This window comes from Cupressus sempervirens, chromosome 11, assembly GCF_028749045.1.
Source record: "Cupressus sempervirens isolate cs-2001-9-10 chromosome 11, ASM2874904v1, whole genome shotgun sequence".
Classification (NCBI taxonomy): domain Eukaryota; kingdom Viridiplantae; phylum Streptophyta; class Pinopsida; order Cupressales; family Cupressaceae; genus Cupressus; species Cupressus sempervirens.
Genome location: NC_143128.1, coordinates 801,197,465 through 801,224,726, shown reverse-complemented (window position 1 = coordinate 801,224,726; position 27,262 = coordinate 801,197,465). Strand labels below are relative to the sequence as shown.

At 32.4% G+C, this 27,262-nt stretch overlaps 1 pseudogene; it reads right to left on the bottom strand.

Moving 5' to 3' along the window:
* Nucleotides 1-14,587: 14,587 nt before the first annotated feature.
* On the bottom strand, nt 14,588-22,196 carry LOC149532003 (uncharacterized; annotated as a pseudogene).
* Nucleotides 22,197-27,262: the final 5,066 nt, after the last annotated feature.

Genomic DNA, 27,262 nt, shown 5'->3' with positions numbered 1-27,262 from the left:
TAATGATTGGTTTGGTTGATAAAATAGAGGAAAGAGGAACATACTAGTAAATTTCATGTTTGATTAGTGAGCTCTTCTTGTAGTTGAAATTGTATGTTTGGATAGTGGGCTTATCTTGGATACATTGTGCTACAAATCCTAACAAGGTTGGCACTACTACTAGGGTTAGAATCTCCTAATAGGGATTCAAAGTCTCCTAACATGAAATCATATGTACTAAATGTTGTAATAAACTCCTAATAGGGTCCATCCTCTAACAAGCAATATTTATATTAGCGCATCATCTTGTGGGCATCATTCCCATTGGGGTTTTCCCTTTGATCAAGGATTCCCCTGGTTAACATATTTGGTGTAATTATCTGTGTGCATCTTATTATGGTATTTGTTTACTTTGGTTGATTGGTTATGTTTATTTAAGGAAGATAAATGTTTTAATTGTTGGATAACTAATTCATCCCCCCACCCCCCCTCCCCAATCCTAGTTATCCTGATGGATGATTATTTCTAACAAAACTATTAACCAACAATTTTTTGGCGACTCCACTAGGGAATTACTTGTATGTATTGAGTTTTCTTAGTAAGTCTATATGTGGCTTTACTGGATAACGAAGAATTAATCTCTAGGGCACTCAATTTTTTGAGTCATGCATATTAACATGTAAGAAGAAATGGTGTTTCCTCATCAAGGGAAAATCTTGGTATTACAACATAACCTTAGCTTCTAGGATGAGCAAGAAGACATAATAAACCAATTGGATACTCTTGCCTAGAAAATTTTTAAGTCCCTTGACCAATATCAAAGAGTAAACTTTTCCCTTGAAAGAGGAGAGACAATTTTTGAGTATTCAGAAGGAGTATTATGGGAAAGAAGATTGAGAGGAGTGCGCTCATTGTGAATTAAGAAAGTTCATCCTATATCCTAAGCATACCCAAAGTTTTCATGGAAAAGGGAAAATTGACCAAGTGTTTAAAGAACAAAAGAAAGTTGATTTCCTTATTTTAGAAGATCCTTTTAGAAGAGGAAGATCCTACTCATGGGATCCAGTGTTTCAACCTATCTATTGAGCTCTATTTCCACCACCCCACCACATTTCTAAGAGATGTAGTCATTTATCTTCACCTCATATCTTCTACACTCACATCCCATCACTATATAATTCTCTCACCATTCATGGAGTGGTAGCCCCTACTATCATCACCTTTCAGCCAATACTAGTAATTCTTGCTACTTCTATGGTCATGTCTTGGGGTAATACTATTGGCCCTATTTGGCTTGTTGCTAATAATGACCTACCAAGAGCTTGTTGAAAGAACTTCCAAGTTCAATCATGATAGGTAAACCTCTCCTAATGAGCACATCCCTACTTTCTTCATAGCATGTAGCATCATTTTCCCTTAGCATGAAGATGTAGCTATAAGAATGTTCATGTAGGCTCTTATTGAGAATGTAACCGATTGGTCTTAACTTCTTTTAGTGGGATGTATTATGGCTTGGAATGACATACATAATTGATTTGAGGGCTTCTATAAGAACATAGAGGATGAATAGACTCTATGGTCTCAACTCATACAAATTAAGAAGGAACCTAGAATTCCTATGAGAGATTTTATTGTAAGGATCAATAAATTAGTCAACTAGATTCTTGCTACAAGTAGAATGATTACTATTAATTAGAAAATGTTTTTCATTAGCTTGATACAACCCTTCGTGACTCTGGAATACTTTTCTTGGAGTATGAATCAGATTTGGATGTTTGAGGTGACTACTTCACCACATTAGATGGAGTACAAGTGACTATGGCAACAAGAAGTCAAAGATAGAAAACCTTGATGAACTCACTTCCTATTGAGAATATAGCCTTGCATTCCTACTAGAGTATCTACTTTCTTATCTTGGAGGAAAGAGTGGACAACAGTTGAACCAAATGGAAAGAATCATTCCTCATTTCATATATTTCAATACTATAAATATTATCCTTTCCATATGTCTTCCATTGATTATATGAAAACTCATCCCATCGAATCGAAAAAACCTAGTAGACTACTATAATGGTGACAATAATTGTAAAACTCAACCTAATGCTAATACCACCATTAAAACAATCAACCCCAATTAAATAGTGGTACACTAATTTATGAAGAACCTATCTTACCTATACTCTTTAAAGAAGAAGATGCATCAACCTTGGCTACCTCTCCTAGTTATAAACCAAATCCAATTTACATATCCTTATACTTAAATAGTCATAAACTGAGTAATTCAATAATTCATCCTAGAGCCTTTGATAACATTATTGCTTCCTCTATTGCTCATGATCTAGGCTTGACCTTAACCAAGGAATTGATATTTTGTTATTCGATGGACATAAAATAGGTCCCCCTTTTTAGAAAAGTAAAAGATGCACAAGTAGCATTATCCACACACCCTACAAAGAGAATAAAATTAAATATCCTAGTAGTTGATATCTTGGATAGCTATGCCATGCTATTGAGTAGGATATTTTGTGGAGATATGGGAGGGGAAATCAAGATGGATTTGTCTCATGCCATAATTCCTAATGGTAACAAGAAGATCAAGTTAGAACTAGAGGAGAAGGCCAAATTCAATGCCATGAAATTTGATGATCGTAAGGCCCAAATTCTATATCAACTGATGGAGTTTGGAAACTAAATTTTGTTCTCTAAATTTAGTCATTTAGAGAAACAACCAAATCCTCCTAGTGATCAAGTGATCTAGACCTTAGAGTTTGATGGTAGCTATGCTACTATTGGATCTGGTGCTAGCATGTCCTTATTTCCCCAAATGGAGATGTAACATAGCTTCCATATAATATGCAATTCAAGAACACTAATAATAATATAGAGTACAAAGAATTTCTATTGGGTATTATTACCACAAAGTAGAGAGGGGTAAATATTCTAAGAGCCTAGGAGATTTAGAGCTTATAGTGAAGCAAGTTTGAGTACAATACACTGTGAAGAACATAAGGCTTCAAAGATACAAAAATAGGTTTTGGGATAAAATTGAGAACCTAGATGACTTTTGAATATAGTTTGTTCCTAGGGAATAGAATATCAGGGTAGATATGTTAGTTGTTTTGATTTGGAGCCCAATCAAACTTAGAGGTTTATTCAATGCAGTTTTCATCTAGATTATTTCTATGGGGATTTTGGGGTAGCACCCCAAAGATAGGGTTAATGGGAAATGCCCTTGTGGGGTCCTAGGTTAGAAACCTAGGTGCGCTCCCTATTGAAGTATAAGGTGGGGTCAAATAAGCCAAAAATGACCTTTACTGTAAAAGGTAAATCCTAACAATTGGTATCAAAACTAGATGGTCATAATTTTTTTTAGCCAGACCGTCATTTTGTTTTCTTAGCAATCCTCTATAGGAACATCTCATGTTTGAGTGGGAGCTATGGAAAATGAGGTAAGCTAAAGGTGGAGAAGCTTGATGGGTAGAACTTTTAGTTATGGAAGATGCAAATGGAAGCCTATCTTTATTAGAAGGATTTATGGAAGTAGTTGGAATGAAAATCCAAGAAATAGGGAACTATGTCAAATGAGGATTAGGAGGTTTTAGATAGAAAGGCACTTGGAATCATTTGATTATGCTTGGCACCATCAATGACATTTAATATTACAAAAGTGAAGAAGACAGGAAATTTAATGGAAACCCTAGAAAATTTGTATGAAAAGCCCTCCACAACAAATAAGGTATTTCTCATGAAGCATTTATTTAATATGAAAATGGTAGAAGGTGGATCTATTGCAGATCATTTAAATGAATTTAATACTATTACTAGTCAGATTTCTTCCATGGTTTTTAATTTTTAAGAAAAAATTAGGGCTATCTTGGTTTGGTACTCTTTGCCCGAAAGTTGTAATGTCTTAGTAATGGCTGCGAGTAATTCTATTTCTAGATTTAATACGCTAAAATTTGATGATGCAATTAGTGTTATTTTGAGTGTGAAAACTCATAGGAAATCCTCAGGTGGATCTACACCATTAAGTACTTTGACTACACAAAGTAGAGATAAAACAACTAATAGAAGAAATAATTCTAGAAATTGTGGGAAATCAAGAAGAAAGTCAAAGGGGAAGAGGTCTCAATATAGAGGATGAAGAGATTGTTGGTATTGTGGTAAAATAGGGTATAAGAGGAAATATTGTTGGACTTGGGAGAACAATGAAGGAGATAAACCAGAAGGGAACATGGAGGAAAATGTTGTATGAAATAAATTTGAAGAGGTTCCTTTGCTTCTATCTTTAGAAAGTGTTGATGATTTATGGGTTTTAGATTTTGGTGCTTCATTTCATACTACACCTCATAGAGGTTATTTTGTTGATTATGTCCAAGGGGATTTTGGGCTTGTTTATTTGGGGAATAATGAACCCTGTTATATTGTTGGAAAGGGAAAAGTTAAAATTAAGTTTGCAAAATGGGAATGGTTGGCTATTTCATGATAAAAATTGGAAGGTTTCAAAAGGTTTCCTTGCAGTAGAAAAAGGTGTGAAATTAGGCACCTTATATCTTTACACAAGTTATATTGTTCCTTCTATTTTGATTATTTTAGAGAAAAATGAATGTTTAGGAATAGTTGCTATAGTTGAGTAGGGAGAACATACAACTACTATAGATTCTGATACAGTGCTATTCAACAACAAGCTTGGGAACATCAATGAAAAAGGTATGAAAGTACTTCATTCAAAGCAATTTTTACCAGGTCTAAAATGTGTTAATATTAATTTCTATGAAAGTTGTGTGTATGAAAAATAAAATAGAGTGACTTTTGTGAAGACTGGGAAGGAAAATAAAAGTGAGAAATTAGAGCTTCTGCATACAGATGTATGGAGAATGATTCAAGTATCTTCCCTTGGTGTCTCTCAATATCATGTTATATTTATTGATGATGCAATGAGAAAAGTATGGGTTTATTTCTTTAGATAGAAATTGATGCAGGAGCATCCAAAGGTATAAGGGAAATCTTGTGTCACCCAAAAAAATGTACTTAGAAATTTTTTTTGTTTCATGTGTTTTCATTTTTAGATACCCATTTGGGTAAAATAAAGGTTCCAACTCTAACAATTGCACTATCAATGTTCTAGGTTAGAGTATTTGAGCACCTTGGGTTACGTGTAAATGCCAAAAAAATAGGACTATGTAATTGAGCCATAATTATGGTGGATTATAAGATGTAAATTGGATGGAGGATTAAAATTATAATTTATAATATTCCAGAAAAGGAATTAGGTCAAAATGCTGCACGGTTTGAAAGTTATCGTAGTTTTTTGATTTTTGAAGACCTCCTAAGAATGCTTCAAAGTCAGGTTCAGGGAATTAAATGACCTCATATAGGGACAAAAATGGGTGATTAGAAAAGCTCATCCATAGGGCTATAGAGTGCTTTGAGAGCTTTCTAAAAATATAAACAGTTCGTCAATCGGAGCTATGGTTCAAAAGTTATGCCTATTGAAAGTTCAGTTACCATTTTTGGACTCTTCTAATTTTGTGCTGACTTCTAATGCAACTTCTAGAGCATTCTATTTGGTCGGTGGATGCCAACTAGCACTTTCTATAATGTATTCCTAATTCTCAACCATTTGGAGGACATTTCTAGCATTGTAAAAGGCAGTTCAGAGTGGAGTTTGAGAAAAGGTACAAGGAGAAGAAATTATCTCTAGATTTATGCTATTATAAGTGCATAGGGCATGTTTTGGAGTCTTTTTCTTTACACTAAGTGTACTAGCATATTTTCATAGTTAATAAATTTTTCCTTTTCCTGTTGTGTCCATTTTGTGCTTGGGTTGTGTCCCCATTAGTAATCTAATGTATTTCAAACTTCTTAGAAATAGAAATGCCTAGTTGAAAATGAAACTAGAAAGAAATTAAAATGTCTTAGATTTTATAATGGTGGTGATTATTTTAGTCATTAATTTGAAGATTATTTCTCCATTAATGGTATTCATATTCAAAAAAAATTTCCAAGGACTCAATAGGAAAATGGAGAGGCTAAACACATGAACAAGACTATAATGGAGCGTGCAAGGAGCATGAGGTTGCATTACAATTTTCCTTAAACATATGGGTTAAGGCTACTAATACTACTATATATTTTATTAATAAAGGTCCCTATTCTCCTTTGGATTGTGGCATTCTAGATAAAGCATAGACTAGTAAGAAGGTGAGTTATTCTTTTCTCAAAACCTTTGGTTATGAAGCATTTGCTCCTATAGATTTTGAAAATAGAACCAAGATGGTAGCTAAGTCAAAGAAATATATATTTTTTGGATATGACATTAATGAATTTGGTTATAAGCTTTGGAATTTTGAAAATAATAAAATTGTAAGAAGCAAGGATGTCATATTCAATGAGAAAGTGTTGTACAAAGATCTATTGCAGCAACATGAGAAGAAAGAAGATGATTATGTAGTGCTGGAAAATACTCCAAAATCTAATGTTCTAGCAATTCCTCATGATGTGCAACAACCACAAAAAAAAATACCACAACCCTAATGGATGTTAGAAGGTCAACAAGGATAAGTAAACCTCAAGAAAGATTTTCTCATTCCTTGTACTCTATTTTACTTATAGATGCTGGTGAACTTGAATGTTATGATGATGTTGTGTAGGTGGATACAAAGATTCAATGGGAGTCTATAATGAAAGAAGAAATGGACTCTTTTCTTAAAAATAAGACATGGGATTAATGCAAGTTGCCTACAGGTAAAAATACTTTGTAGAATAAATGGGTTTATAGGTTAAAATAAGAGGATGGAGGTAAGAAATAATTTAAAGCCATGTTAGTTGTAAAAGGATTTGCTCAAGAAAAAGGAATTGATTTTGATGAGATATTCTCTCTTGTTGTTAAAATAACCTCAATTTTCTCTATTTCAACTCTTGTGGCCACTAAAGATTTGCATTTGGAGCAACTTGATGTTAAAACAACCTTCCTCCATGGTGATTTGTATGAAGAGATATATATGAAATAACCACACATATTTGAGGTCAAAGGTAAGGAGAACTTAGTGTTTAGATTGAAGAAAAGTTTATATGGATTTAAGGAAGCACTTTGGCAATGGTATTTAAAATTTGACAGGTTTATGCTTGAGCATGGATATAGGAGGTGTGATTGAGATCATTGTATTTATTTTAAGAGGTTGGATGATGATAGCTACATTATTTTATGTTTATATGTTGATGATATGCTTATAGCTAGGTATAACATGGATCATATTAAGGGGATAATATGCCACTTAGCACATGCATCTGCTATGAAGGATTTGGGGGAAGAAAAAAAGTCCTTGTTATGAAGATTTGTAGAGATAGGAAGAATAGAAAATTGACATTATCTTAGGCTAATCATATTGGGAAGGTGTTGCAATGGTTCTCCATGGAGAATGCTAAAAATGTCAGCACACCTTTACTTGGTCATTTGAAGTTGACTAAGGAGATGTGTCCCAAGACACAAGAAGAGGGGGACAAGATATCTAAGGTACCCTATACTTTAGCTATAGGAATATTTATGTATGATATGGTATGTACTAGGCTAGATATTGCACATGGAGTGGGAGTTGTTAGCAGCTATATGAGTCATCTAAGAACTAAGCATTGCAATGTAGTTAAATAGATTCAAGTAGATATTAAAGAGGAACATCCATGTAATGAACCCTTTTTGGGGGTCATTGTTTATTTGTGACTTTTTCTTTTCTTTGTATCCTTTTTGCTATATTTTTTCTGATGTAGTCTATACAAGCTTATGTAATTGATAGGTATGTAGGTATGGGTATAATTGTTTGAGTACAATATATATGTTAGATGTAATATCCCCTCTTCTAGTATAGGGAATGAAAGTTAGAACCTCTATTTAATTTTTAAATGTGTACTAGGAATTCCAATTTATTAGTCACAGTCTCTTAATGTTGGGAATTGGCTCCCTCCACATTGATCAATCCTCTCTTAATGGTATAATTTAATGAACTTTTATTATCTTAATATTGTTGGATATAATTGTTTAATTGTGTGTTGTCTTTGATGTTACAAAAATTTCATATTAGTCATCAGATATAGTTTGCCGAGCTCAATTGGTCAGCAAGGCAAAAGATAGAGTCTACCAAGCTCAAAAGGTTAGCAAAGAAGGTTTACAGTGTCTAGTTAGTGTTCTCAGGCATTATCTTGTGCAGATAGTTGTTACCAAGCTTCCAAGGTTAATCAAGGAAATTCAGTTGCTGTTGAGCAAACTCAGTCATCAAGAGAAAATAGTTTAGGAAATAGCTCTAATCGAGCTTTCATTGATAGTGAAGGAAATTTAGTTCTTACCGAGTTATCTTGGCAGGCAAACGATTTTTCAAATTTTGCAATGTTAATTGAGTTAAGAAGGTTAACTCAGGAAATTATTTTTGGAAGCATTATTTACCAATCAAGGTCGTCCAGTGAAGGATTTCATCATTTTGTGAAATAAAGCCTTATTTTTTTAATGTAATATTTGTAGCCGATTGATGTATGGTTTATTGGTAAATGTAACTTGTGAATGAACTGACTTGATAATTTGAATGGTATATATAACATGTCAAGTTGTGAATTCTAAGTGTAAGTGATGGATTTGAAGTAATGTGAATGAGAAGGAAGATTGATTATTGTGAAAGCAAATTTTGAAGAATGATCAAAGATTATTGAGGAGCAACAAAGCTATATTTGATCGAAAAGGATCTAATAGTGTAGAATAGAGATCTGTAATCAAAAAATTCAGTTGCATCATATTCAAGTCAATTCATTATTACTTTCTAACCATTGTAGTAGTGATTTCAAAATCTCTTAACAGAGTTGGTTTAACAACCATTTTTGTAAATCCTCTAACAAGGTGACATTTTAGATGAATTGTTGTAAAGACCTCTAGCAAGGCCACTCCTAACAAGGTGATTAAATCCTCTAAAAGGGTCACACATAATAGTGTGTACTATAACCTTTAACAGGGTTGGCTCCTAACAGGGCTTACTTCAAAAGAGTGAAAATTGGTAGCTAGTTACTTGGTGGTTTTTCCCATATTAGGTTTCTACATTAAATCTAGTGTCTCTCATGCTCATTTTATTTACTTTTGAATGCATGAATGCTTGAAGATCAGTAACAAGTTAATTTACCATGTTACAACATTTTTTTTGATGTTTACCAAGTATCAGTAGTAACTACTTATTTAAGACATCTAAGGTTTTATGATATTTATTTTTGTAGTAAATGATTCACCCCCACCCCTCTTAGTTAATCCATCTATAATCCCAACAATTGGTATCAGAGCATTTGTTGCTTTTAGGAAAAGATTTCAAGGATCTAAGCTAAAGATCAGGATGTCTTACAAGAGGGAAATTCCAAGACTTAATAAGGAAAATTTCTCATCATGGCAGGGGTTGATGAGACTTCATCTGGCTTATATTGGTGATTTAGGACTGAAGTACCTTGTTGAAAAATATAAAGAACCTGTTGGTACATTATTTGTCAATGATATTGTTGAAAATAAGACTCACAACAACATGATGATAGATATAGCATCTGCTCTGAGTTATGAAGAATTTGATGACATCAAGGATTACAAAACTACTTTTGATATGTGGAACAAGCTGAAAGAGATCTATGCAGGAGATGATAATGTGAGAAGAGCCAAAGCAAAAAGTTTGCGAGGAAAATTTGATCAAATGAGGATGAGAGAGGATGAAAGCATTGCAAAATATGTTGAAAGAATTAAAGCAAGTGTTAGTGCAATCAAAGCATTTGGAGGAGATATCAGGGAGGAGATAGTTATAAGTAAAGTTCTTAGAACTCTAATTCCTATTTATGCAATCAAAGTCTTTGCAATTCAAGAAAGAAGATGTGAAGCAAATCATAAGATAAATCTAGAGGCCATAGTTGAAAGATTGACTACATTCGAGCTAGACAACTATGATAATTATGTTCCAGCTGCTAAGAACATTGAATCAGCATTTGAAGCCAAGCTTTCACTCAAAGAAAAAAGCAAGAAGATAAAAGATCCTCAATCAAATAGTGATGAAGAATTAGAATAGAGTTTAGATAGTGATCTTGAGGTGGTTGAAGCTTTGCTAGCAAGGAAATATTCAAGGGGCAAAGGAAAATACAAAGGTAAGGTTCCTCTAATCTATTTTTCTTGTGAAGAAATTGGACATATTACTGCTAGGTGCCCAAATAAGTAGAACAAGGATGAGAAGAAAGGTCACAAGTGCAATGGCAAGAAAGACTTAAAATCATTCAAGGATAAAGGTAAGAAAACATATTTCATGGCTAAAGATTCTAATGATTTTGATGATGAAGAAGAAGATGAAATTGTTTACATTGTTGTAATAGATGAGTCTGATAATGATGAAAAAATGGCACTCATTTCTCATATGAGCAAAAATGATACATGGATTATAGATAGTGGTTGTTCTCATCACATGACTAGTGATAAAACTAAGTTTGAACATTTTGAGAACTATGATGGTGGTAGTGTAAGATTTGGTAATAATGAACTTGTTGTATACAAGGAAAAGGATGAATCTCACTAACCAGGGAACGTGTATGTGATAATGCATATTGGGTAGAAGGACTAAAGCATAATCTATTAAGTGTGGCATAGCTACTCAATAATGGATTTAAAGTAGAATTCATGCATGCACTAGTAGAAATTTGGCAAATAAATCACTACATGACTAGAAATTTTAGTCACATGACTAAAATTTTTAGTCATGTGACTAAAGTTGATCAAATTCCACTAATTTTTTTCTATTCACAATTATAAATGACTAAATAAGTGACTAGTTGGATCATTGGATAAAATTATAACTAAATAATTAGGTAGACAAATAAATATGACTAAATAAATGACCAAATAATTAATCACCCCAATAAAAATGGCTTAATGAATTATTATTAATATTTTATAGTAATATTTGATAATATCATTTTAATTTTGGTCTATTAAATGATGTGCCTCCAATCGGAATAATTAAATTAATTTAAATATTAGACTCTATTATGCATTAAATCTATTTTCTATAATTAAAATAATTGCTAAATATTTAATCATTTCATCAAATAGTCATTAATTGATAATATCTTAAGTTTTCATTATTATATCCTAAGTTTATTTTATTAGAAGAACCATCACCCCTTATAATTAAATAATTAAAATCTCATTTCTTATATGTACTTTAAATTCAATTTCTAATAGAAAATAAAATAAAATAAAATAACACCACTTCAATGCACAATTTTGGGAAACTTCTAAAACATTGAGCACACGGATCACAAACAATTAAATCTCCACCATTACTTAATATTGCATCTCATCCATTCAATCATTTCTACAATCTATAAAAAGGAGGCCTCTACTTCATTTCAAAGTATCTCACATTCATGCTATTGTTATGCTACTAGTTTAACATTTGATTTTCATTGAGCAATTTAGAATTATTTTTTATCATTTACTTATTTTATCTTGCATGTTAGCTTAAACAATCTATCATAATTAGGATGGTTTTAATACTTCATAATTTCTAGTTCACTCTTAAATTTTTCTATTTTTCATCATTTTTACTTGCATACATTCATGAAATTCATGGAGATCTCACAAATCCATTGAATGCTTCCTCTATGAATCTGCTAAATCTAAAAATGCATCAAATAACATAGACATTTTGCACACTATAAATATGAAGTTGCAGGTCAATTTTTAATTATTAGCTTGTTTAAAACTTGAAAATTAATGATGCATAGTAGTGTTGGTGTTTAGATTAGTGAACACATATTTATTGATCCAATTATAGACTTGTATAGTTAGGAAATCAATTCAAAATCAATCAATTATTTGTTTTTATTAATAAAGTTTAGTAACTTCTAATTTTAAACAACTCAAATCTAACTAAGAATCCTTAAAAAATAAATCAAATTTAATTTAGGAACTTTCTAATGTGTACATTTTTAATAAATTTTATTTATTTTAGAAATTGTTTGGTAATATAGTTTTACTATTGTTATTAAAATTTATTTGAAATTTTATTTAATGAATGTAAATTAGTTTAAATATTTTATTATTTTTATTAATAAAATTTAATTTTTATGTAATAAACATAGCATTAAAATTCAAATGAGATTTCTTTCTATAATATTATTATTCATTTTTCATCTTAATTATTTTAATAGTTTTAAATTTTTTTTTGAAAATACTTAATGGGAATTTTTTTATGCTTTTAAAAATTAATTAAATAAAATTTAATTTAAAAACCTAAAATATAATTTTATTTTGTAATGTTAACCTATAAAGAGCAACACTAACTTTATTTATCTATTTATTCCATTGATGTGGAGTTCTTAACATTGAGAGGTTTAGCATCTAAGAGGTTCTGGGTAGGGCTTTTTGAAGTTTTGGTCATGATTTTATTTGTACTAATGGAGTAGATTTATAATATATGATGATTATGATAAGATTAATAATCAATTTCATCTATAATGTTCTATTTTTTCAAGCCATTTGATAGAGTCATGTGTATGGTTCTATTGAAAAAATGCTCACAATCTAATTAAATAATTTTACAGGATTATATCAAGTGATGTACAAAATAAGATAAACTGATTATCAACACATTTATAAGAAACTACATTACATTGTCATGCCCAAACTACGAGGTAAAAACACACATACTTTTTTCTTTTTTTAAATAATATAAAAATTAGAATGCTCAAAGCTCGATAAGGTTATGATAACAGTTTAAGTATAGGTTCTCTACGTTACATCTTAAGTTTAAAAACTTGTGGAGGAATACATCGTTAAGATTTTGAAACTTTCGTTAAAAGATTGATATCGATCATTAATCACATTATTATATTAACTTCTCAACAATATATTAAAAAATATTTAAATAATAATATCAATGAATTTGGGTTTAAAATTAATTGAAACTATTCAACCAATATTAAAAAGTCACTTTAAGAAAACAATTAACTAGAATTAAAACTGAATATATATATATATATATATATATATATATATATATATATATATATATATATATATATATATAATTTATTAACTTTAAACATTTCGACTATTTTAACATATTAATTAACTATCAAAATCTTACTAAATTTAAATTTAATCAACTAACAACTAATTAAATTCTAATTAATTATGAAATTAAAGCTTTCAAAATTAATTAAACAACTAAAATAATCTAAAAACCTAAACTATCTAAATCTAATATTAGACTAGCTATAATTCTAAACTTAATCATATAAATTAATCAAAAATCTAAACTTAGTTAAATTAAAATAACTATCTTTACTTAAATTAAAACTAAATTAATTTACATGTCAAAATTAAACAAACCTAAATGAAGTTACAACTAACTAAAAACTATTAACAAAACACAAATTAAAATAACAAAATTAATCCTAACACTAATACTAACAAACTAATATGATTAAAAAAAACTAACTACAATTAAACAAAATTAAACTACAATAAAAAAACTCTAATATAAAACTAACCTACATACTAACCTAACACCTAACTAACTCTAACGTATACTAACATGAAACCCTACTCTACTAACTTTCTCCCATCCCTAAGCTCCCCTACACCCCACCCTACATACATATTGATTAAGATGATTAAAATACAAAATAATTTACTTTTTTCTTGTATAGAATATATATATGTCTTTATACTAAAGATAAATACTAAAGAATCTAAGGGGAGATAAATAGTTAACACTAATTATTTTAAATTAATTTAACACTTCATATTATTATTACTTTTATATATGTAGTAATTATTAAATATTATAGAATATACTATTTAATTAAATACTAAACATGTTTTAAATTATGTAATAATACTAATATTATATTTTAAAATATAATTTAGATTCTTAAATAGAATAATACCCTCTTTTTTAAATCATCAATTAAATATAAAATATAATTATGAAAAAGTCTTTAAAATTGAAAATGATCTGAGGGGTACATGCATAGGATATACCTTTTTTAATTTGATAAAAACTAAGCCTAAAACAACTTCATCTAAAATCCTAAAATATGTAATTACCTTTTCCATGACTTGATCGCAGGCACTGCCAGACTAGATCTAAAGAGCGACCATGGATTTTAGTTTCCATGACTTGATCACAAGAATTTCTAGACTAGATCTAAAGAGAAGCCATGGATTTACCTTCTCTGTTATTCTTTATGACCATGAGTTGGAGTTGGTGTGGCTCAAGTTGGAAAGGTGTGGGGCTTGCTAAATTGGCTTCATAGCTAGGTCAAGTTCTCTTCTTTTCTTTCCTAAATAGATCTTTCATTTGTTCACAACAATTGGTATACCATGTGATAATGTCCCCCTAGAGATAGTCCCAAAGGGTGATAGTGCCCTGAAAGATCATGCATCACATTCATCTATAGCTTAATTTTATTAGAATAAGCGCAAGGTTGTAGCTTTCAAGGCATGGTGCATTTGCATTTGATTTGTTATGATTTACATATTTTTTGGATGCAACTCTTTTCTTGAACATTTTTACTTCAAACCCTAGTTTTAAATAATTCTAGATTATTGAAAGAAATGTCATATTTTAAAGGCTTCTGCCACTGTATTAGTATCTGGAAATGTAACAAAAGCCCACCCTTTCATTTTCCCATGCTGCATAAGGCAGAAAAGTAATTTCTTTCTAGGATGTTGGAATCGAACAAACAAATAAATGAGATCTATTTCCTTTGCATCAGAGGACAGATTCTTGATGTAAAGGATATGAGAAAGGTGATTAGGAATATAATTTGACAAATTTCTACTAGGAATCTCATGAATTTCATCTTCTGAAAGCTTGTTTAATAAAAATTTTATGTTTGAAATTAAGTCACCAGTGAGACTATTGTAGTTTGGCACTTCCATTAATACTTTTTAGTATGCTCCCTTTTCTACTGAGTTTCCAATTACAATTGAATATTTATTTCTCTCTGATTTGTCTTTGCACAATGCTTGTTTTTCCTCCAAATATGTATATAAATCATGTACATTAGGACCAGGTCTAGAAAATACATCCATAATAGGATGGTTAAATTGATAAGGAGCTCCGTCATGAAAGTTCCTAAGGTGTATTTCCTTGCACAACTCACTTAGCTCAACTGTATTCAATAAAGGCTTACAGCATGCACTCTCTGTAGAAGATAGATGGGAAATTTCTTTCAAATTATCTTTCCCTCACATTAGGGATGCCTCTAGCTCTTCTATTTGCCTATTATAATTATGATGCTCACCACCAACCTCTACAACTTGCTTTGACTAGTTTTCTTTCACTTATTTGCATCAATTAATAAGCATGCATGAGGGTATTAAAATGATGATGGACTATTTACAATTGCTTCCTTCTTTCTGTTGAATCTCATTTTTTCAAAATTGTGCAAGAGAAGTTGTGTGTGGACTCCTCAAGTACAACTTGCTCCATCTATTTTTGGTAGAAAGCTATTTTTGGAGAAGGGTTTGAAGCATGAGCTCAGCCTACATTCTAATGAGAGGGCCATTGCCTTCTCTGTCATTATCTTCAAAGGAAGTTCCCTATCTTGGTACATGATTTATTCTTTCAAAAATTTGATATAATTTTTCTGTAGATGGTTTACTTAATAGCTAGTGTTTCTTTTTAAGATTTATTTTTCTCTATGTATGGGCATCTGAAGCTATGTGTTGTTGTAACCTTGATAAAGGATGGCCCAATACAAAGTGTAACATTTCCCATGCGAAATCTTCTCAAAATATTTTTGTAATCATATGTTTGTTTGAAATCAAATGTAATAACAATAATATTGCATAGTGAATCTCCCAAATCATCTAGCACTCTGCTCAAATATTGTTATACAATATGAATCTCCTAGATCATCTAGCACTCTGGTCAAATAATGTTGAAAAATATTGTAATTGGTGGAAATAAAATTAGATGATTGAGACCATAAATTAGAATTATATGATAAGTGATTAACTAATTTCAAAGTCCACTTTCAAACATTGTTCTCAAGGATATGTTTTGAGATATTTTTTTAGTAATTATAAGTGATGTAATATTCAATCTTTGAAATGATATATAAAGCTTGGAAAGTATTTATAGCTATTGTGAAATTTTAAGAAAAATTTCCACATGGTATATTTTATGTGAAATATTACCCTATTTTTCATTTTCTAGATCAAATGTTCAATCAACTAATTATCTTCCACATTTTATTCTTCAAGAAGTAGTACTCATTTTCTAACATTGTTTAAAATGTAAGAGATCACCCTATTGCTGCATTTTTTTTTCACTCTTACACTAATAACTTAAATAATTAAGTTCTATTAAGAAAATATGATTTATCTAATACAACTTGACAATTACTATGTAATTCACATTCATTCAATAAGCATTTGGAGACCCAGACATGATTTGAAAAATAATTATAATGAATGAACAATTGAAAACATTGAAGTTCTTCTTAATAAACATAATTGAAACAAATAGTTCACATCATACATAAGTTTGCAGCCTTCAACACAGCATGTAGTATAGGGTGCAAGTCTGAAGCAGGGTATTACAGTTTCAAAATTCATCAAATCTAGGAATCCTTATATGTTCCAAATTTCATGCACAACTAGGCAATAGGTTAGATCACCTTCTTGCATTTAAACACCCCACATAATAACAACTTTGACCCTGCTCTATAACTAATATGACTCTGATAATGAATTGCCAAGAATGATCTACAAAAAAAGTTCCAACACTTAAAAATTTAACGAGAAGTATTCCAAAACGTCATGAAATCTTTAATTTTTAACAAACAGGATAAAGTTATAGCTTCTCCCAAATGTATTGAAGATATTAATAGAGAAAAATATGAATAATGAAATAATGGAAGATTCAAAAACCATGGTTTGTGTGGCTCAAGAAAATTTTAATTTACATGTATATGAAGTAAAATCTCATACCATTTCATATAGATATATTTTGGTGGTACTTCCCCAGGGAGACCAAACTAAATGATATGTTCATATTATATTGAGAGAAATAGACTAATTCTTTCATCATTTGACTCATATGGGAATTACACAATATTCAACTTCGAAAGTCATATCATACGAAATCTAACTAATGTGGAAGAGATTGCCCCATAGTGTCTTATATTTTGTGCCAAGGCAAGTAAATGCCTAATATATTTTTAGTTCATATCTGTTGCTCTTTCTTATTGTTTCACTAAAACTCCATTAGCCCACAAGAATTTTTAAGATCAAAATGGTGCCCCCATTCTCCCTCTAATAAGTCTTTGCCTTTTCTTTTTTCTAACCGTACCACCAATGTTCTTACTCTTAAGTTTTACCCTCACCTATGATCTCTTGTTGATTATATTGATTGTAGTGTCCAGATAACAAAATATGGCATCATGTTCTATAGGGAATCACCATAGATTTTTGTGGGGAAAACTATAGCCTCAAACTCTACATTTTATCCTTCTCATTTGAAAACAATTACAACCATTCAGAAGGATCAAGGAATCTTTGAATTTGATCTCACCTGGAAGGAAATTCAAAGCTTGACAATGAACATATTTAGTAAACATGAGAAAAAATATCAGCTTTATCAAAATCCTACAAAAGATAATGATGGGAAATACATAACATTGATTGATTTTCACAAATTCACAAAATAAGAAAACATTAGTGTTCTTGTCAGCATTGAGAATGTGCATGAAATAATATTATAATGTAACCTTGATGTCACAAATACCACTCTTTGTGCCTTAAATAAAATTCAATTTAATATGGTTTGGGACAAGATCATGATACAATATAATGATAGTGTTATACTTATGTAGTTTAAGAAAAGAACAAACATTAAGCTTATTTCTAAAGTACTTGAAACTAATGTTACTATCTCTAGTTCTACCATAAAGGAGATCAAGAAACTTGCCAATACAATAGCACTATCTAGTAGTGTTTTATTTCAAGATGCCAATAAATGCTTTCTGTTATGTGCTTCAAACATGGTCAAGTGCTTCCACCATCATAATATGTCAATTTTTTTCTACACCTTGAGAAATGAAAACCTTTAATTTTATCTCATATCAAGGAATGGAAATCAATTCTTTTGTACAAGTTTCTAAAGTAGATGGGATTATCCCTGACTTCCTAGCAAGAATAAATGCATATTTAGGAAATGAATGTCTTCATCCTGAGACACCAAATGATTACCATTTGTTTCTTTTTGTTCCTCGAATTAATTTGTCAAACCTACAACCAAACAAGTTTGTACCTGATATTTTCCTGGAACCATATCTTTCATTAGTAGAAAAATCTCCATTGTTGGCATTAAAGGAATCTCTTTCCCTTGGGCCAATGTTTAAGACACATTCCAATTTTACATAGTTGAGATGCTCACATCTATCTCACATGGCTTCTCACTCAATATCCTAGACTAGGATGCTACCCCTTAGATTGTCAAAGTGCATGGAGCCAACACTAGGTATGCTTATCTTTAGTTGGACAGTTGATTATCATTATGCTTATTTTTAGTAGGATTGTTAATTTTATCCCTTTGGTTAATGTTCAATTAAGAGTCACCCTTCTTTTTGGGGGATTCATTTCATTCTATTTTAAGAGTTAAAATACACTTTTTTCTTAGTGCACATGGCCTGAGTAATAAGGGATCCATTTTATGATCATTTCATTCCTTGTCTCAACTATTAACATCACAGTCATCTATAGAGCTAGCATGTTGATTAATGCAAACTTGTTATATATCTAGATTTGGTATGTCTAATTTTATTCGCCAAACAAGGATTTTACTCCCCTTGTATTTAATTGAGTAAGTATTGATAAAAAAAATTAGATTGTGCTAGAGTAGAGTGAATGTCAATTTTTTACAAGGTCTCTAGAAAGCAACTATGAGGCCTCATCCTAACCCATCCTAGCACCGATGAAACATTGTTATTTTGATACTCATGTTGTTATGTCATAACATTATTGGATACATTGAACATTGTTAAGCTATTTTTATGATGTGTGATGCTTACTTCAGTCATTTGATTTGGTCATTTAATGCTTATAAATATGTATAACGATGAAGAAAATGTATGCAACACTAATACATTTGGTTATGAAAGTCGAAAGGTCAGAAATATGAGTAGAATTAGATAAACAATTATTTAATTGAGAAATGGATGCTTTAATTTATATAATTCCTCTAATATGTAATTCACATTATGCATGTGGTTTTGGACCTACTGATGTGTGCAATGAGTGTGCAGGAAAATTAGCCGAGACAACTCAACAGAAAAGCGGAGCTAAATTACTTGTTAATTTTGTGCTAACCTTATATTGTAATCCTTTAAAAGTTGTAATTTGATCTTACTATTCTCCTAACTTTTAATTGTTCTTAATAAGCCTTTAAAGGCTTAGAGACATTAAATTTAAGTACCCCTATGGGTAAGGGTATGGGTGTCGGTACTTTCCAACCCTTTAGCCTCCTAGGTTGACTCTTAGGGTCTCTTAAAAACCCTATTATAGGCCGATTTAGAAAATGGGTTGTTCTTTACTTGGGTTAGTAAAACCAAACCTTCATCTTGAGTTACTGGAAGCTTAGTGGAGTTAAGGACCATACTTAGAGGCATTTTTGGGAGAGTTTAGTTTTGTCACCCAATCCTCTAGTTTTGGAGGAAGTCTTGAAGATTGAAGGAAGAATGGGAAGCTCTTCTCAAACCACCATTGCCATAACTATTTGATGAAGGTAGGAGTTCTTCACTCCATGAATGGTTCTTTATGTGTGTTCATGTTTGAATCTTGATTGAATCATGTTGGAGACATTGTGTAGTTATGCATTTCTTTCTTGTGTGTTGAGGGTGGATTTGGGAGGGATTTTATCTTGTTTTCTTTTGATGTTATTCATATGCCTTCTTGGTGTGTTGATTATTTTTGAGAGATTTTCATGGGGATATTTTTGGCAACTCGTACCCTTGGAGAGGGAAGAAGTATCCATGCTTGGGGAAAGGGCATTAGTTGGACCTCAATAGTGCAGAGTCTCCTCTCATGGAGAGAGGAGGGAGAAAGGGTAGGGTGTATGGGCCCCTACTTGTCATCCCATACCTTGTTGTTATTGAGAATTCTTGAATGTGGAAAAGAATGAAAATCATTTTGGATATAGCCTCGAAAGGGCCTTGTGAAAGAATGGAAGTTCTTGAAGTTTTAGCCCCGAAAAGGCTAAGTGAAGGTATGGTGATTGACTTCTCCTATTGAGAAAATCCACCTTTCCCCTATATTGGTCCATTGTTGGACCTATTGTGCAACCGGGTGGAAATGCATGTTCAATTGCTTATCTCCTTGTGTTGTTATCTCCATGTTGATTCTTGTCTCTTTTATATTTTTCCTTGATGCAATGAAGACATTTGATAAAAGTTCTTTTGTGCAAGCCTTGAAGAAAACTCAATAAATTGTAATATTATGTAAATTGTAATTGAATTTGATGTAGTGGCATAGACATTGGGTTTTCTTACTGGTTCTTTCTCGATGGAGCATTGAACTAGGATGAATAATAGAGGAAAGAAAAAGATTATGAAAAAATAAATAAATAAATTAAAATAAAATAAAATAAAATTTTGCAGGTGTTTTTTTGCCCTTACATTTTGGGCATGACATTTTGTTATCAGAGCCCGTGTTTCAACACTAGGACCTAAAACCATTATGCTTTTGAACTTAACTAAAAACTTTAATTGTGTAGGATGCCTCCTGTTACATAGAGCAACCGACAAGGTAGAGGTCATAGGGTGAGAGGTTGTAGAGTAGGACAAGAGGATGGACCTCCACCTCCGCCACCACCTCCACCTCCACCACAACCAAACCTGAACCGAGACATTATAGATGCACTTCAAACTTTGATCAGTGTAGTCCAGCAGAGAGTAGGACCTTTAGTTTAGCTAGGTCAACAAATTCCAATTGTGGAAGCAGAGGGACCCGGAGGAGGCAGACCCAGAGTCTGAGAGAGGACTAGGAGTCCCCCGCCGAGACAGTTAGAGGGATGGGGTGAGCATGAGGAAGAGTCAATACACTAGAGAGGACCCCCACATGAAAGACCTCCTAGACATATAGGATATGATATCAGGGAATTGATTCGACTTGGGCCACTTTATTTATCGGTTCCACTAAGGGGATAGTAGCAGAGGCATGGTTACAGAGCCTACAGTGGTGCTTTAGATTACGTCTATATGGGAGTAATCTAAAGGCATGACTAGCAGTTCATCAGTTGAGAGGTGATGCCTCCAATTGGTGGCATCAAGAGGAGACCATTGGAGGAGTGAGCATGGATACTCTCACCTAGGAGTCATTCCTAGAGAGGTTCAGGGAGAGGTATCTGTCTGAGCATTTTAGGCAGAAGCAGATAGAGGAATTTCATTCACTACATCAAAGGGGTCTCATCATGGCTCAGTATGAGAGCAGGTTTCTCGAGCTTCTTCCTTAGGTCGAGTACATGAAGGACAAGAAATTGTGAGTGCACTGTTTTATCATGGGCCTAAATTTCTCACTTTAGGGTCTAGTTCGTATGGCCTTTCCTACCACCTTCAGATAGGTTGTTGAGATGGCACTAGTGGCAGAGGACACTCAAGGTAGATAGGAGTCACAGGATTGATTTCAGAACTGAAACTCTACCCAACAGAAACCCCCTTGGAAAGGGAATTAGAACTACACAACAGGGTCCCCTAAGGGCCAATAGTCTCAGCAGCAGAAACCCTCACAGGGTTATCTGGGCTCCAAGCCCAAGTAGTGGAATTCATAGGGTCCGAGGCAAGATCAGAAAGTACAGGCCCCACAATCACAGCCAGTGAGGACTCAGCAGTCTTCTAGGGGTGGATTCAGTGGATCTAGTAGGTCAGGAGGCCCACAGCAGTCTGAATCACAGGGTGCTCGATCCTATACACGAGGACCATGTTACACTTGTGGTGGCATGGGGCATATTCCTAGAGAGTGTTCTTAGGGATAGTCCTCTAGTGGTCAAAGAGGGGCATTTTCAGAGCTAACAGTTGGCAACGTAGGCAGATCCCATAGAGTTTTTGTAACGGTTGACAACTGCCAGGCCGAGCATCAGGCCATGATTACTGAGGTTGCAGGTAGTATACAAGGTGGAGTTGGATGGCCAGTTAGTGCTAAAGCCCATCTATATTATTTCCCGATGGACCCTAGCACTTCGAGGTCGAGAGCTGGACTAGGTTAGAGTCTAATGGGATTGCTATGATGAGGTTATGGCATCTTGGGAGGATGCAGTGCAAATGCGAGCACAGTACCCTTATCTTTTTGATGAACTCCAGGAGGAAGTTCATGCCTAGTAGGGGAGGATGTGAGGCCTCACCCCGACCCATCCTAGCACCAATGATACAATGTTATTTTGATACTCATGCTATTATGTCAGAACATTATTGGATAAATTGAACATTGTTAAGCTATTTTTATGATGTGTGATGCTTACTTCAATCATTTGATTTGGTCATTTAATGCTTATAAATATGTATAACAATGAAGAAAATGTATGCAACACTAATTGACAACCGCTAGGCCGAGCATCAGGCCATGATTACTGAGGTTGCAGGTAGTATACAAGGTGGAGTTGGATGGCCAGTTAGTGCTAAAGCCCATCTGTATTATTTCCCGATGGACCCTAGCACTTCGAGGTCGAGAGCTGGACTAGGTTAGAGTCCAATGGGACTGCTACGATGAGGTTATGGCATCTTGGGAGGATGCAGTGAAAATGCGAGCACAGTACCCTTATCTTTTTGATGAACTCTAGGAGGAAGTTCATGCCTAGTAGGGGAGGATGTGAGGCCTCACCCCGACCCATCCTAGCACCAATGATACATTGTTATTTGATACTCATGCTATTATGTCAGAACATTATTGGATAAATTGAACATTGTTAAGCTATTTTTATGATGTGTGATGCTTACTTCAGTCATTTGATTTGGTCATTTAATGCTTATAAATATGTATATGGATGCTTTAATTTATATAATTCCTCTAATATGTAATTCACATTATGGATGTGGTTTTGGACCTACTGATTTGTGTAATGAGTGTGCAAGAAAATGAGCCGAGACAACTCAATGGAAAAGCGGAGCTAAGCTACTTGTTAATTTCGTGCTAACCTTATATTGTAATCCTTTAAAAGTTGTAATTTGATCTTACTATTCTCCTAACTTTTAATTGTTCCTAATAAACCTTTAAAGGATTAGAGACATTAAATTTAAGTACCCCTATGCGTAAGGGTATGGGTGGGGGTACTTTCCAACCCTTTAGCCTCATAGGTTGACTCTTAGGGTCTCTTAAAAATCCTATTATAGGCTGACTTCGAAAATGGGTTGTTCTTTACTTGGGTTAGTAAAACCAAACCTTCATCTTGAGTTACTAGAAGCTTAGTGGAGTTAAGGACCATACTTAGAGGCATTTTTGGGAGAGTTTAGTTTTGTCACCCGATCCTCTAGTTTTGGAGGAAGTCTTGAAGATTGAAGGAAGAAAGGGAAGCTCTTCTCAAACCACCATTACCACAACTATTTTATGAAGGTAGGAGTTCTTCACTCCATGAATGGTTCTTTATGTGTGTTCATGTTTTAATCTTGATTGAATCATGTTGGAGACATTGTGTAGTTATGCATTTCTTGCTTGTGTGTTGAGGGTGGATTTGGGAGGGATTTTATCTTGTTTTCTTTTGATGTTATTCATATGCCTTCTTGGTGTGTTGATTGTTTTTGAGAGATTTTCATGGGTATGTTTTTGGCAACACTCACCCTTGGATAGGGAAGAAGTGGCCATGCTTGGGGAAAGGGCATTAGTTGGATCTCAATAGTGTAGAGTCTCCTCTCATGGAGAGAGGAGGGAGAAAGGGTAGGGTGTATGGGCTCCTACTTGTCATCCCATACCTTGTTGTTATTGAGAATTCTTGAATGTGTAAAAGAATGAAAATCTTTGTGGATATAGCCTCGAAAGGGCCTTGTGAAAGAATGGAAGTTCTTGAAGTTTTAGCCCCGAAAAGGCTAAGTGAAGGTATGGTGATTGACTTCTCCTATTAAGAAAATCCACCTTTCCCCTATATTGGTCCATTGTTGGACCTATTATGCAACTGGGTGGAAATGCATGTTCAATTGCTTATCTCCTTGTGTTGTTATCTCCATGTTGATTCTTGTCTCTTTTATATTTTTCCTTGATGCAATGAAGACATTTGATAAAAGTTCTTTTGTGCAAGCCTTGAAGAAAACTCAATGAATTGTAATATTATGTAAATTGTAATTGAATTTGATGTAGTGACAAAGACATCGGGTTTTCTTACTGGTTCTTTCCTGATGGAGCCTTGAACCAGGATGAATAATAGAGGAAAGAAAAAGATTATGAAAATAAATAAATAAATAAATAAATTTTGCGAGTGTGTTTTTGCCCTTACATTTTTTGCATGATAGCAACTATCCTCCACATTCTTTACGCATAGATCCAAAACATATGACATTTGTATAATAGAAGATGCATTAATCCACATCATCTCCTCCATAGAATAATGCATTAGTTATAAATAATAAATAGATTAGCTAAAAAATACCAAAGAAATAAACAAACACACCTCTTGATATTACAATCTGGATGTCACTCTACCACATCGATATTACATTATGGATCAAAGCGGTAGTTTGATTTGCGCTTTGAATATTTTGTATGTCATTTGTTTCTTTTTATTTATGTCATTGATCATTTTATGTTAACTCACTTATCTTGAATGGGATATAGATATGGAAATATAGTTAGACATTCTCTAAAAATTGTTGTTTTTTCCCCAAAATAGTTAGATTTTTTATCAAATAGTTGTTATTATTTGTGGATGTAAATGACTACTGGGAAGTGCCCAATTGTGACAGAAATGTAAGCTACTTATCACATTTCTATATATATCCCTTTAAAGTGTTGTGACTAAGTACATGTAGCTTTATCATATTTGATGTTTGTAATTATTTTATTTATAATGATATATTATATTTTTTATATTTTTAATATTTATTAATATTAAAATATTGACTTGGGATAAGATTATAATCATAATTTAATATTTTATTTTAATTATGTTCATCATCTTAAAATAGATGATTCATAATATTATGTTATATGTTACTTCTTAATCATATTTTTAATAATAAATTATATTATGTAATATTATTAACAATATTTTCTTTCTTTATTATAATAATTTGAATAAGAATATGTCATAGTGTATTATTATTTATTTGATTAACATGATTATGATTATGATTATGATTATATTTAATTTATTTTTTGTTTAACTTTGTATTTAGGCTTTATTATCATTCAAATCTAGCTCTAAAATGGGAACATTACATTATGGTCAAGGCTATGAAGTTTAGGGCTATGATCAACTATCTCAGGATCTATCAATGTATGGTTCTAGGGCTTATTCTATAATTGGTGTTATCAACAGGTGAAGCATAGCCATTGCATAGCAGACTTTACTAGTCTATTATTTCCTTTTGTTATAAGTTTTTCAAAGCAATTTATCATAAGCATATTATTAAGTTCTTTATTACATTTATGAATTGACATCACTTTCCTTATTACTAGGAATAACTTAATTATAGATCATTGATAAAAACATTCTTTCCATGTGCCTTATTTTTATAAAATTCCTATTTTTATGTTGTTTGTAGACTTTGGTTCAATAAATGTCGACATCAAGTTTAATGAACACATTAAGCACCCACCTGAGCATAAGGAAGAGGAAATATTTGATCATTTGGCACCTCCATATGTTAAAAAGTGAGTATTTCAATTGATTGTATTTCATAGTTTTTAATAGGTGTGATTTTTTAATGGGGTTTGATGTTTTTATTTAATGTAAAGCTTTATTTTCTTAACATAGATCACATAATCATTTGTATCTTTTTCTGACAAGTTAGCACAAGAAATAACACTTGTGTGTGGCCAAAGTGCTCCAAATTATATTTTATAAGAATCTATCACTATAATATTTTAGAGAAACATAATTGACATGAAATATAATTTTAAAATGGTTGACTAAAAGAAGTTAAAATTGTTATTGATAAAGATTTAGATTATTATTTTTCATAATAACTAAAATTTGTCTTCTTGGAGAAGAGTATGTCATGTTACAATGACCATGCTAATGTTGGGAAGACAACTTTGTCAATTGTTTGCATTATTCTCAAAAGGGTACTAGCTCAATGGAAGAGAACTTTCTTTATAAGTAGGAGGATGGTGGTTCAATTCCATCGTGCCCTAATATGACTAAATTAATGATTAAAAAAACTACCAAATAGACTACAAAATATTATTGGCATAAACTTATTTTCCATTAGTGACAACACTCATCTCATAGTTCTACCCAAGCACCAAGTAATATAGTTCACACCAAGTAATATAGTTCAGACCAAGTGATGGCAACATAGTTCAAACCGAGAACTGAAGACACAGTTCAAACCAAGCATCGAAGACATAGTTCTAGCCAAGTGAAGAAGCACTTAGTGTTAACTAAGTGAAGATGTACTTAGTGTTAACCGAGTGAAGATGCACTTAGTGTTAACCGAGCGAAGAAGCACTTAGTGTTAACCAAGTGAAGATGCACTTAGTGTTAATTGAGTAAAGATGCACTCAGTATTAACTGAGTGAGGAAGCACTGAGTGATGACCGAGTGAGGAAGGACTCAGTGATAACCGAGCTCAGGAGGTTAACAAAGAAGTTAGTTTCTACTGAGTGATACTATATCTATCGAGTCACCAATGGTTACCGAGTTCTAGGCAATGTTGTATGACTAGTATGAATAGAGCCCCTACCTCTACCGAGTGCATGATGATGCCAAGTAACATAGTGGATGCCGCATATCAGAAGGTCATCAAGTTTTTCTGAAGAACCTGAGTTTATTTTACTATTTGGCTAACTCAGTTATATTTTGTTTACTTGTGTTTGGCTGACCTTGCATGAATAATTATTGGAATGGTATATATATGTAATGTATTATATCATTCAAAATATATATAGATATAGAATATTGCACAAAAAAGGGGACATAAGATATGATATGAGAAGTGGAATATATAGAATTATGATAATGCGAATTCATCAGCAGTAAAGAATACTTAGCAAGGTCTACAAGGAGCAGAAATGATTTCATCAATCACAGAAGGTGATCTACAATAAAGAATCCAATCAAGTTGTAAG